The sequence below is a fragment of the Empidonax traillii genome, unplaced genomic scaffold (genome assembly GCF_003031625.1).
Source record: "Empidonax traillii isolate 1590-97213 ecotype Southwest subspecies unplaced genomic scaffold, ASM303162v1 scaffold631:size1259156, whole genome shotgun sequence".
Classification (NCBI taxonomy): Eukaryota; Metazoa; Chordata; class Aves; order Passeriformes; family Tyrannidae; genus Empidonax; species Empidonax traillii.
This window is the reverse complement of record NW_020955824.1, coordinates 1,047,466-1,060,778: the sequence shown is the minus strand read 5'-3', so window position 1 is coordinate 1,060,778 and position 13,313 is coordinate 1,047,466. Positions and strand designations below refer to the sequence as shown.

General features: G+C 36.3%; 1 protein-coding gene across 3 annotated transcripts in view; it reads left to right on the top strand.

Annotated features, from left to right (window-relative positions):
- The window catches only part of HBS1L (HBS1 like translational GTPase), a 60,599-nt gene that overhangs the window by 13,907 nt on the left and 33,379 nt on the right, over nucleotides 1-13,313 (top strand). Inside the window, exon 6 of one of the 3 annotated variants that reach the window (XR_003572897.1) lies at nucleotides 5,563-5,573. The exons of the other annotated variants lie outside the window; for them this stretch is intronic. The gene's annotated coding sequence lies outside the window, so the exon portion shown is untranslated. Of the gene's footprint in view, nucleotides 1-5,562; nucleotides 5,574-13,313 lie in introns of those variants that run through there. 3 annotated transcript variants of the gene reach the window in all.

Genomic DNA, 13,313 nt, shown 5'->3' with positions numbered 1-13,313 from the left:
TGTGGATAGCTGATAAACTCTGAAGTATATTTGATGTTCAATTCACTGTGTCTAGACTACTAATTAGATAATAAGGAAATTCCATTTTCTGTACTTCTGTGTGTGGTTTCAATGCATTTTGACTGTGAATTTTCTTGGGAGAAGTAAGAGAAGCTTTTTTTTTTTTTTTTTTGTGGAACTGGTATGTTTATTCTGCGCTAGAAAACAATGTGATGAAATAAAAGTCAGAGTCAATGGTGTTTTATTTATTTATTTATTGAGGCGGTCTCTTTTCTTCCCAAATTGCTATCTCAGTGTAGTTCATTGGGAGGGGATCTGTTTTATTATTGCTGTATTATACAGACAGTTGCTCCTTTATGTGGATTGTTAAAGTACTTATTTTTACCAAAAAGGAAAAGCTAATTGTTTTTTTTGTGATTTTTGGTAATTGTTGAGATGAACAGTCTGTCTGAAATGGTTCATGGATTTGTAGTGTCAGTGTCATCATGGAAGGGTTCTTTATCTGGTTTGTGGATTTGTTATGTTGCATACTTAAAAAGGTCCCATTAGAAACAATTGTCAGTGACTTCTGAGGTGTATCAGTAGTTTGTTGGTCAAATAATTGATTTCGATGCTTATTGTTGTTAGGATTCCTTTAGAAAACAACCCGTTGCTCTACAAGTTTCTGGTAATAACATGGCCAGAAGATGACTAGAACCTGTAAAATGGTTGTAGTCTGCAGAGATAAGAGAACCCTTGAACAATCTCTTAAGAATTAGACTTATGGAAATGTAGTGAAAATTATTTCACTCTTTTTATAATGAGAATATGGAGATTTTAGAGAAGAGTTGCTTGTGAAGTATTTATTCATCACCAGTGAAGTCCCAGCTGACTGGAAGCTGACAAACATTGTCTGGATTTTCAAGAAGTGCTGAAAACTACAAGCCTCACTTCAGTGCCTGGTAAAATTATGGAGAAGGTTACTTTCAGAGGTATTGATAAATACCTGAAAGACAAGGCAGTCAGTAAAGCTTTTGAAACTGTCTCTCACAGGAACCCTCTGGACAAAGTGTCCAGCACTCAGCTGGATAAACACATCATGTGGTTGGCGAGCAGTTGGCTCACAGGTCGAACACAGAGGGTAACAGTGAATGGGGTGACATCAGACTGGTGACCTCTTACTAGTGAGCTCCATCTGGGGCCCTGGGCTCCATCTTGGGCCCTGTGCTCTTTGACATCTTCATAAATGACTTGGATGCAGGAACGGAAGGGATACTAAGCACATTTGCAGGCGATACAAAACTGGGTGGAGCTGTTTGCTCCCTGGAAGGCAGGGAGGTCCTGCAGAGACCTGGACAAATCAGAGGACTGGGCAGTCACCAACCATATGGAGTTCAGGAAGGGGAAGTGAAAGATTCTGCACCTAGGATGGGGCAACCCTGGTTGTGTGTACAGACTGGGAAATGAGATGATGGAAAGAAGTGCTGTGGAAGAGGACCTGGATGTCCTGGTGATGGCAACTGGAATATGAGTCAGCAGTGCCCTGGCAGCCACGAGGGCCAGCTGTGTCTGGTGGGGGCATCCGGCGAAGCATCAAAGCATTGAGGGAGGAGGAGATTGTCCCACTTTGCTCTGCCCTGGTGTGACCTCACCTGAACTATTGTGTGCAGTTCTGGGCACTGCAATTTAAAAAAAGATATTCAGCTCTTAGAGAGTGTCTACAGGAGGGCAACGGAGATGGTGAAGGACCTGGAGGGGAAGCCGTATGAGGAGCAGCTGAGGTCACTTGGTCTGTTCAGCCTGGAGGAGACTGAGGGGAGACCTCATTGCAGTCTACAACTTCCTCATGAGGAGAAGAGGAGGGGCAGGCACCCTGTGATCTCATCTCTTCTCTATGGTGACCTGAGGGAATGGCCTGAAGTTGTGTCAGGGGAGGTTTAGGTTGGATACTAAAAAAATGTTCTTCATCCAGAGTGTGGTTGGGCGCTCGAACAGCTCCCTAGGGAAATGGTCACAGCACCAAGTCTGACAGAGTTCAAAATGCATTTGGACAGTACTCTTGGGTGCATGATGTGACTCTTGGGGGTGGTCCTGTGCAGGGCTAAGGGTTGGACTTGGTGAACCTTGTGGGTCCCTTTCAACTCAGCATAATCTGTGATTCTGTGATCTTGTCAATGTTTGGAGGTAATAGCTAGATGAAGATGGACATTATTTTAATATTTTGATTGGCTATTTTGAATATTTTTGTCCATAACATGAAAGAATGAAGTCTTAATATAGACTTCTCTTTTTTTATCTGGTGGCATATATTCTTGACATATGTAGCATTTCTCAGGTGTCCTTTACTGTGGTATAATTAGTGATATTCAGAGATTGTAATTTGAAACACACTGTTGTAATAACCTTGTTTTCACTCTGGTCAAGATAAGCAAAGATTTTTGTTCTGTGATATTGATGCCTTAGGGTTTTTGATTTTTAGGCAACATATGTAGCTGATATTTTTGGGTTCTCTGAGAAACCTTTCTTAAAATTCAAATTTCTACAAAATATTTATGTAAAAATGGCATCGTCTTAGTCAAAAAGATCGCATTTTCATTTCATTTCTTCTTGATTTTTTTCTGGCTGAACTGCATTTTCATTTGTTTTTGCCTATGTTAGTGTTGCAGAACAGATAGATACTGGTGACTGAGCAAGGTTCTATTCCATTTCAGGCACCATTAACGGAATTGTTAACCACTTTATGACACTAAGATCTTTGATTTTAGTGATGCTTGAGCAAGAAGGAGGTCAGATGTCTGTAAATGTGCAGTTCTTGCAGGAAATAAAAACTACTGTGAACTGAGTATGTTAAGTTTTATTGTTGTTGGGGTGGCAAGGAATCTAGAGTTGAGCTGTCCACCACAAATGGTGGCACTGGCTATTTTGTTTTATGGTAATTTCTCAGGAATAGCACTGTGAACAGGGCTTTTAGAAGGCTGTTTTTATAAATATTTAATAAGAAACTTCACACTAAAGAGTCAGAATTGAAAGTAAGGCACAGGAAACTGAAAAGCCTTACTCATGATATGTCAGATAATCTCACACCTAAGTCTAGTTTTCTAGATATTGGGCTTTACTAATTTGTTAATGGAGAAGCAGTTAATAGGTGTTAATAGAGAAGCAGGTATTTTTTCACTGGCATGTATTTTTTATTTATATTTTTATATTTATATTTGATTTATATTTTTATTAATACTGCATGTATTCAGTTTTTTTGATGTAACTATTAATACAGTGTGGGCAATTTCTAGAAGGAAAGGCACAAATAAAATTGAGAGGTGCTTAGCTTACATTTTGTTAATGTTTCTTTTCACTTTCTGAAATTCTTTTTCTTGCTTCTTCTGTATAAGTATCTTCTTTCATTTTTGTTTTACACCAGTAGCAGATAAAAAAGAAAAAATCATATTAATATCACCACCATGTGACGATGTAATTAGCTTTTTCTTTTCACTCAGTTGAATGCAGCAAGGTTAGATTTTGCTTTAGAATGGTGGGTATTTCTATTTCCATTGACAAATACTTATTTGTCTGTCTTTTTATGCTGCAGATGGACACTGATAGTGGTTGCTTCCTAGTGCAAAGTGTCAGAATGCAGATTATTGTGCTTTAACATATAACTTCTATCACTTCTGCTTTATGGTTAAGGGACAAGTGAAGTTGGGAATCTTAAATGAAAAAAACAAAAACAAGAAAACTGATACTTTTGGGGTTTATTTATTGGCAGAATTCCTAAGAAATCCTGGAGGAGTGAACATTCTGAAGTTTAACGGTAATGTACAATATATTTTCATTAGCTTTAGAATCCCTCAGATTTTACTTCCATTTATCATACTAGGCTTTGATGCTTTGATTTTTTGCTCATTTGAAAATCTACCATTTATAAACAGGTAGCTCAAAATAAATTTTTTTACCCAACTTCACTTGGCTTTGCTAACTTTTCTGTAACATGACAGTTCTCAAATGCCTGCCGCAGTGATGAGGACCTGTTGTACTTAATTATACTCAGATATGGGATGTATTCAGTCTGTGACAAAGAAAATATGTTCTTTTCTCAATGGAAATGTTTGAATCTGACATGATTTATCTTAAATCATGGAAAGTAAATGAGAATTTAAGACTTCCGTGTTTTGGGTAAGAAAAATATATACACAGACTTTGAGAAGTTACTGAATCTTGAGACTGAGGTACTGTGTGGGTTTTAGAAAGGAAGTGGCTTATTTCAGGGAAAAATGTGTCACCAGCAATGAAAAGCTTTTCAAAATCCTTTGAGATGTCTTTTTGAGATTCTCCTCATACATACTTTACACCTACACTGGAAAAAGTGACACTCCAGGCTTTTTCTGAGTTATCCTTTATGCTCTTCTAACACTAATTTGGTTTACTTTTGTTAGGACACAGTGTAAACCAATACAAAGTCAATCATTTTGGTAGTTGACTCTATCAGGTGTGAAAATTGGGTGTTTTGCTTGGAAACTAAGAGAGCTTAGATAAAACTAAAAATGATTGTGTCCTTTTTAGAACTTTGGCATTCCAGAAGAACCAGAGATCCTGGGGAAACGGTAGCTCTGCTAGTTCCTACAGGGCCTTCTGTCTCAGTCACTTCAGGTCACAGTCAAAATCAGTTGGTTTTCTCAGTGATTCTAGAAGGTAAAGTGAAGAATTTACTAAGTTCTTGGATGGGATTGCTGTAATATCAGGAAAGATTGAGTCGCATTTTTTAAAAATCCTGTCAAATCTTAAGGGTGAACGAGTCACTGCTGGTGTAGTACCATAGTATATCAGTTTAAACGTTGTAAGTCCCACTTGAAGTCTGCACTTGAGTACTTAAGGCAAGGTTGCCGAGAAGGCTGACGCAGGAGTATTTTGCAGTTGAAAACTAATGCATTTCAGCTCTAGAAACTAGTAAGACATGCAAACGTTAGAAGTATAGGCATATCAAATCCAAAATAGCGGGAGGAAAAGGAACAGTTTAAAATACATTACTTACTGAATAAAAGGAATTTGAAGGTTAACAGGAAATGTGTGAAAATTCAGAAATTAAATTAAAGAGTAAAACCCAGGAAGGTGTAGCTTAAAATACAAAATTACTTCACAATGTCTGTTTATGCTTTGTGTCTTTCTCTACAAATATTTCCTTCCCTAGAAAATTTGTGTTATCGATACATACTTTGTACTGTCTTCTGCATATGTTTCTGCAGTTTTTTGTATGATTCAGTATTGTTGTAAAGCATATTAGTGACATAGTCTAGTGTATTATGGCATAGTCTAGTTTAGTGTACAGGAGTATCAACAGAAATGCCACCCACCTACTACTTGTGTGACTAGTTACAACTTAACTGTTTTGTTGTTGGGTGACAAAACATTACCCACTTTTCATCATCTCAGCTTCTGTGTTCGTTCCTAAAACTAGCATTTTGGTCTTCAGAGTGGACAGTGACAAATGCATGAAGTACCAGACCTCTCGCTTCTGTTATACTTGTGATTGAAATGGCCATTAAAATTAAAACTCCTGAGTCTACTGTCAGAATCTCTATAAGAAAGTAGAAATTCATGCTTAAAATGCCAAAAACTTGGAAAACTAGGTAACGTTTTTATGGAAAATACCTGCCTCTGCAGAAGTTGTAATGCCCTATTAGCAAAGACGTGGAAGGGCTTTGACTAGTTGCTGCTTCAGTTCTTTTTCCATATTTTTACTGCGTATAAAAGCTTACCCTAAGTGGAAATTTAATATCTAATTAATTCCAAAATATGAGTTGATGTTATTTTGGGTACTCCTTGTTCAAACCCTTGTTAGCCCTTTTTGTGGTTTTAGAATCACATTTTCCTATTTTTCATGTTTTCCTCTTCCCTATAGCTGACCCACATAAACAGGAAAATGACTAACTTTGCTTGTCCACTAGGTAAGATGGTGTAACTGTGTATACACCAAGTGCTCTGCTTAAGTTGAAAAAAGGAAGAGAAGTGCTACTCAAAGCTATTTTTCTGATAACATATGGAAACAAACTATTACAGGGTTGTGGATGCAATCTGTGTGCTTAAGGGTGTTACTGTAAATGTGTAAAAGTGTAGAGAAAAACATTAAGCAATGAAGTTAAGTCCATGCCAGTTCCATTCTAAAGTCACAGTAGGGTGAAATGCACTGCTTCAGAGTGGCAAATGAAATTGTTCTGGCGTTCTGCATCTGATAAATCATGCAAAGCTTATTCAAAACTACATGTTATATTTTATTGTATTCAATTTTGCTTCAAAACTCAGGTGTGCAGCTTCTTATAAATCAGTTTGTGTCTTTGAATTTGGCAATGAGGAATAGAGCCTCCAATGTTATGTTTCATATCACGTCTATATGTAGGTTGTCATTTTCCAAAATAAAGGTCTCCTTTATTTAGATTATGGTAATGTTCGGCCTCCATTTTTGCTAGACTTAATTAAACAAGTTCATCTTTAATAACGCTGGAATTAGATAACTTTGGCTGTTGCCAGATGAATTAATAGGAATATTTGGAATAAACTTTTCAGAATGATAATGTATATAAATATTTCAAGTGTAGATAATTAATGCAGATAATATAAATCATGCTGCAATTAAAAAGGGAATACTGAACTATGTATGTGAATACATTTCTTGTCCTGAAGGATGGTGCAGTTTTTATCATCTTTTCCTATTCAGTGCAGAACAGTTAATTTTTTGAAATGTATTTTGTGCTTCTCAAATGTGTGTTGCTGTGTATGTCAGGTGGTTTACTTGTACCTTGCTTACTTCAGCTTGACCGGTATCTCTACTCTTCCTTGCAGTGGTTTCCCTGGTAAATAGTTAGAGCTTAATTCTAGGATTTTGTATCAATTAGCTACGGAAAGCCCTACTGTCAGCTTAATCATCAGATTGATGGTAGATTCACTAAATCCCTAGTAATATCCATTGTTGGTAGTAGCATCCATAATGTGTTCATTAGGGAATTATGTCTTTCTGGTATATAATCCATTGTAACTAAGTGTTCGCACAAACAGTGTGGTGCACAGGAAAACTGTCTTTGTAGCTTTTCAGATAGCTTAAAATTTGTCTCTAAAATTGTAGTAATAGTTGTGTGAACTTGTTTTTTGTGAGTTTGTTTGTTTTTTTCTGCTAGTATGTGTTTTTTAATGCTGTGAAAGCTCTGGACTGCAGATAAACTAAAGTAGGTTTGATCAGCATACTGCATTGATGCAGCTTGAGTTTGTTTTGCAAGTCAGATTCAGAGCTCTTTTAGCAGTTTTGCACCTAACACTCAAATATTCTTTGTCTCTAAATGTGTTGCCACTAGGATATTTAAATAAGAAAGAATGCTAATGCTAAAACTTTTTTTTATCTTTGCATTTTTAGTAACTGTTACTTCTTCCTAATTTTTGCCCTTCCTCAAATGTGTACTGTATTTACAAACAGGACAAGATGACAGAGTGGCAAACTAATTCTGTTTATTTAGGAAATGGGCCTTCCGTTAGAATTAAAGGAGGCACTAAAAGTAGATGTTGAATGAGGCCTGTTGCTGTTACAGTAAAGAAAAACAGAAGATTTCACAAGAACGAACTAGAAGAAAATTATGTGGCAGTAAAGTATGCCTTAGTAGTCTCTAACTGCTTCGTCGACCAGTTTCCATCTCAAGCTGTGCTTTGAGAATATGGTCATCCTCTTCTATGGATGTAGTTAGTTATTGCTTTGTCTTTTTGTTAAAGATAACTGGTGATGAGTAGGTTTGTGTATAATTTATTGAACTTTCATCTGTGTAGCTCTGAGGACAAAACTGAGACTGTGGTTTTTCTTTTCAAATGGCAGAAGTTGCTTGACTTTGGGAGGTGCATGCAGAAAAAGGTCCTTTACAGCATAGGAATATCTGGAAAGTGCCAGCAAGAGCTGCTAGTGGGGATGTATCTGGTTATATCGGAAAAACTGAGCTTCGAATGCCAGCATTAAGGTAGAATAAAATGCTGGTTCACTAGCATGATTATGACCAGTCAAGGTCTCTTCCCATAGAGAGCAGTCATGTGTGGATAATACATCTTGATGTACCACATTGTTAAGCACATAGTACCAAAAACTAGTAGATAAGAATGTGACTGGATTTGAAGCCTCATCTCCCTTTGTTTCTCTTCTGATGTTCCACCGTGAGTGGAAAATAGCATTAAGGAGGGGAATAAGACTGGATGAGGATGGGAAGATGTTCTGATTTTAAGTGGTATCTATTATTAAAAATAGGGAGAGCACCCTACTAAGTAATAGCACATTTTAAAGTGTAATCCTTAGACTGAATTGTAGGTTGTGAGCATGTTGTAGAAACACTTGATGGTGCACCTACAACCTCTGGTTTCATGCTGTAAGAACACTGAAAACAAAATTGAGATAGAATGAGGAAATCTTAACTCTTTCTCCTGGTGTTATATTTTTAAAATTGAATGCCTCCAGAGTAGTTTAACTGTCCCATCTACATAGAAATAATTTATAAATCTAATATTTTAAAAATTATCTTAGACTCATATAAGAAAAAGTGTTAAAACTTTAATTAGCATTTCTGAAATTTCTATTGAAGAACTCTGATCCTGCAGTTACTTTTTTTTTTCAAGTACCAACTTCATTTTTTGTTGTTGAGTAATAATGCAAAATTGAACTAATAGCGTAAAACATCACCACTTAATCTGAAATCTTGGAACAATTAAGGAGGGAAAGAGCAGGTTTATCAGTATTAGTCTCTCATTTGGAGAAAAAAACCACAAAGGAAAAACATCACCTTGTTAATTATTTTGCTTGGTTTTGTTTAGTGTGTATGTTTTGCTTCATTATTTTACATTCAGTCCTAGTAAAACAAGTACTATAAAAGGTGTATGTTCACTCAGCATATTTCCTTTGAACAGATTGTGTGAAATGTTTAACTTGACCTAATTTACATGTGCAAAGAACAATGTATATTTAATTCCTTTTGTTTCCAGTTTGTCCTTTTAACATTTATTCTTTCTGATTGGTAAAAATCTGAACCTTTAACATTTTTCTCTTCAAAGTAATTTGTCAGGTGGCTCTTAAATGCATGTATTTAACTATTAAAGTTTCACAGTTTTTTTTAAATAAACTCAGTTATGTATCATTTAACTTTTTACAAGGTTAAACGTTTTCAGTAGCTGCTTAAGTTTTGGTTATTAAGAGACTACTTGGAAAGCGAAAGGGGTAGGATTTTCAAGTTACAGTTCCTTTGAGCTATTCTGTGTTGCAAAACTGTAAATACCATCTCTCCTACTCTGTCCTCCGTCTTTGATTACAGCGCTGGTAATTAGGGAGTTATCATCTCCTAGGTCAGGGAGTTCTTCTGAACTGGGACTTGACAATGGTTAGCTACATATCTTACATAAAGTCTTTGTGTGCGCAGCTACTAATACTTGCTCTGAAAAAAATTCCCATTGTCTTGGGGGCATGTGGGTAGACCCTATCCTGACTGATTGCCTTAAAAAGTGAGAGCATCTATTAGGTGTAACATGTTAGTTCCTGTTTCACTTCTTATTCTTGTTCCCTTTGAAGTTGTTTGTTTTTTTTTTCTTCCAGAGTAAAAGGTGTTGCTTATTCACTGAGCTGGAGGCCTTGCAAAAAACGCAATTGTTTCTGCAATGCAGGCAAGCTTGTTAGAATGCTAGTCTTGTGTTTTACTGGTTTCATCCTCATTGGAGCCTGCCTTCCAGCATAATTTCCATTCTGGTTAATGGTCTTTTTCCTTGCCAGTTTCCTCAATTTATTAAAATTGCTCAAGATCAAGAAACACAAACATGAAACATTGTTCTATAATGGTTTGAGAAATGACTGTGTCTAATTTATTTGGTCAAAATAACATCTTTTAATGATTTTTATTTTGGGATTTGAAAGAGCACATTTGTTTTCACCATATTAGAGAGTGTTTTTTTGTCAGCAATGGTTTTTGTGTGTGTGTTCTTTTATGTAATTGCAGTTTTCAATATGGAGAGTTATAATACTCTTTGGTATGTTGCCTTTAAACTATGAATATTTAGAGTCATATATATATTTCAGAAGAAAAAGTTCTGTAACTTTATTCATCTTTGTACCTTAGTATCTTTTTCTTCAGTAGCAGTTTTCTGTCTTAATGAAAGCAGCGCAGTGTCCTGAAGTGATGCTTTTTGAGTTCCAATCTCCACTGTGGCTGTGGACTGTAGAATTTAACTGGCGTTGAAGTATTTACAGCAAAAACGCCTGCTAGATCTTTGAGTTCTGTATATGAGCAAATACTGAACACAAAGATGGTTGGTTTTGAACTGAGGCTCACACCCAAAGCTGATTAGTAGTCTTTAGTGAAGTGCTTTTTAATTGGAAGGTTGTGGCTTGTGTAAGTGCAAAGAAAAAAAAAAGGCACTCAAAAAATCTCAAGTTTGAACATTTACTATGGTGTGAATCACATACATATCATCCACCATTTCTGTCAGTTATAGTGAGGACTTTGTGCTTAGTTTTCCCAGATCCCAGAGAAGTGCCCTAACTTGTGGAAATGTCTCTATCTCTGTTGAGTAGGAGATGGTGAGCATGGCAAGGATTATCAAGAAGTCAGTTTTATAACAACCAAAGTAAAACCCCTTGAAATATGAACTATTCCACATCATGCGTTTCCATCTTTCCGATTCCGTTTCTGTTGGCAGTCCCATACTACCACTCCTACTGCTTTTACCTTTAATGAAATTCTAATAAATACTGTCATTTCCTTTCATCTTCATTATAGGTAAGGCTTTCAAAATGGGAGTATTTGGCTGACTTTTTGTAAAATATGTAAGTAGAATACATCAGTTTTGTGTTTTTAAGGGAAAACCCCCACAAACTAAAAGGGGACATCTCTGAAGATTTGCTATTTAATTGCCATAACCTTGCAAGCAGAAATGCAAAAGTCAATTCAGTTAGTGATTTTCTCCCTTGCACTCATGAATTCAATTTACAGTAACTGAGGAGTGTTTGTGTATATCTGATATTATCAGTAATTGCTGTACTGCTGGACCTTCTTTTTTTGTTTGTTTTTTTTTTTTTTTCAATAGCTGATAAATTTTTGATATATGATTAGGTTTTTGGTGCTCTGAAGCCACAAATCTTCCACTCTGAAATGTGGTTTATGCTGTGGCATTGCAATTTCCACTGAAGTGCCCCTGAAGTCATGGAAAGGCATTGAGTAGATCTACTTTGCCTATGCAGGACTAGCTTTACTGAGAACCAAAAAAAGTGGATAAGTGGAGACTTTCAAATTTGACTGGATTTTAAGACAAAAACTGATTAATTATCCCGCAGGTATGTCAGCTCTCTGGCCTAATCGTAATCTACTATGATTGTAATGTCACCAGCAGAGTGGGAGGGTTGAGAATTCAGAGAACCCAAATTTGAATAAAATAAAAGTTTTAGCTAGTCTTACCTAGAAGTTCTCACTACAAAAAAATTTTGCAAAATACACTTTTATGGAACTTAGAAATGCAAAAAATATTTGCAGCTTCAACATTCTTAATCATGTGTGATTGATAAATACATTTTTTTCTTCTGCCACTTTAAAAGGCACCTTGTTAAGTTTCTGGAGAAAATTTGCAGAATGGTTGTAGAAAAGTTGAACAAATGCAAGGTGATTGTACTATTTAAATACTGGCAGCTTGGTATGTTTTTCATGTTTACAGTTTTTATATTTAAACTTCTGTTGCATACTGATGTAGTTTTGGTGCATAAATAGAAGTTCTGGATCAAGAAAGCATGTACAATGCCTTGCACTCCTCAATGCAGTCAATAGGAATATAATTGCATAGATACTGTCAACGTGTAAAGGGCATGATGTTGTTTCTGAATTACTTGGATGATGGGCAGGCAAATAGCACCATCCTCTGGCATTATAGCATTAGTTAAGAATTCAACCTGAAATTGCTGTCTGTTATTTTTGGAGATTCGATATAATTGTAATAGAATGTACATATTGTACTTTCAGTTTTACATACTCATTTTGGGCCAAGTTTTTAACAGAAATTCTGGTAATTTGCATGGACTCTGTATTCTGTTTAATTAAGGGGATATCTTTTTAGGGTTATCCTGCCCGTTGTGCTGACTCTGCTCTTTACGTGACCATTTATGGAAGGAAGTTGCACTTCAGAAATATCAGACCGAGCTTTTTCTAAATCTCAGTGAAAGAAAATTTACAGTCATTTAAGAAAAATCGTTGAGTTAGAAAACACCACCAACGACTTATGGTTGTGTATGTGGGGAAGAGTAAAGGTCCTGTAACAGAACAACTGCAGAAGTGTAATTAAATTTTTACAGGATGTTTTACCTTCAGTTATGGATTTAGACGGGGTATTGTTGACCTTGCTAGAGTGCAAAGCAATACACCTCCCACAATAAGGTTTCAGTAGTTACAGGATGAGTTGTGCTGAGTTACAGTTGTGTGAAGGACTGGATTTTAGTCCATTTAACTGTTAGCAGTAGCGTGGGAAATACCATGCGGACATTTTTGAAAAACTTATTGGATGAGAAAGTCACTGTTTTGATTGTTGTGAATTCCTATTGGACCTCTAAGCATTTACGTATTAGAAACATCAGAAGGAGACAGCTGATGTTTGGGTAATCTCTAGAAGAAAACAGTCACCACCCCTCCAGTCTGTCTTTCTGTACTGCAGGTCTCCGATCTTTTACATGGGAGGTGGTGGTTTAGTGAAACTGGAAATCTTGAGAGTTCTACTATAGTGACAGTGCCTTTTTTTCCTCTAATAGATTAACTGTGAATGTAAACCAGACCAATTATTTCTGTTTCTGGAAAGACCCTACCAGTGGTCTACATACAGAACTGGTCTGTGCATCCCTTTATTGAAATGTGTTGCTTAAACGTAATTTCATAAGGACATACATGCCCTATTAAGCACACAAATATTGAGACATACAAGTTTAAGGCATGAAAACACTGAAGGCTCACAGTTGCAACAGGGATCAGCAAAATCTTTTTATATAAAAATTTATATTATATATTTATACACCGTCCTATGAGACACTGAGTTTCTGTGGCAGCACTAGATATTCTTAATTACATGTACACCATGCAATGGAATGATTGCAGTAAGGAGTTACAGAAAAAAAATAGCTTTCGATAGGTGAAATTAATTTTGTGCTACTTGCAGATTTGACTCTGTGTGATTTGAATAAGTCCTAATGGCCAGAAAATGCCTATAGGAAGAGGTTTGTCTCAGGTAAGACCAAGAGCACAGAGCAGTAACTGAGTGCTGTATTCTGTATCATTTGGCTTCAGCTGGGGACATAGTATTGATGG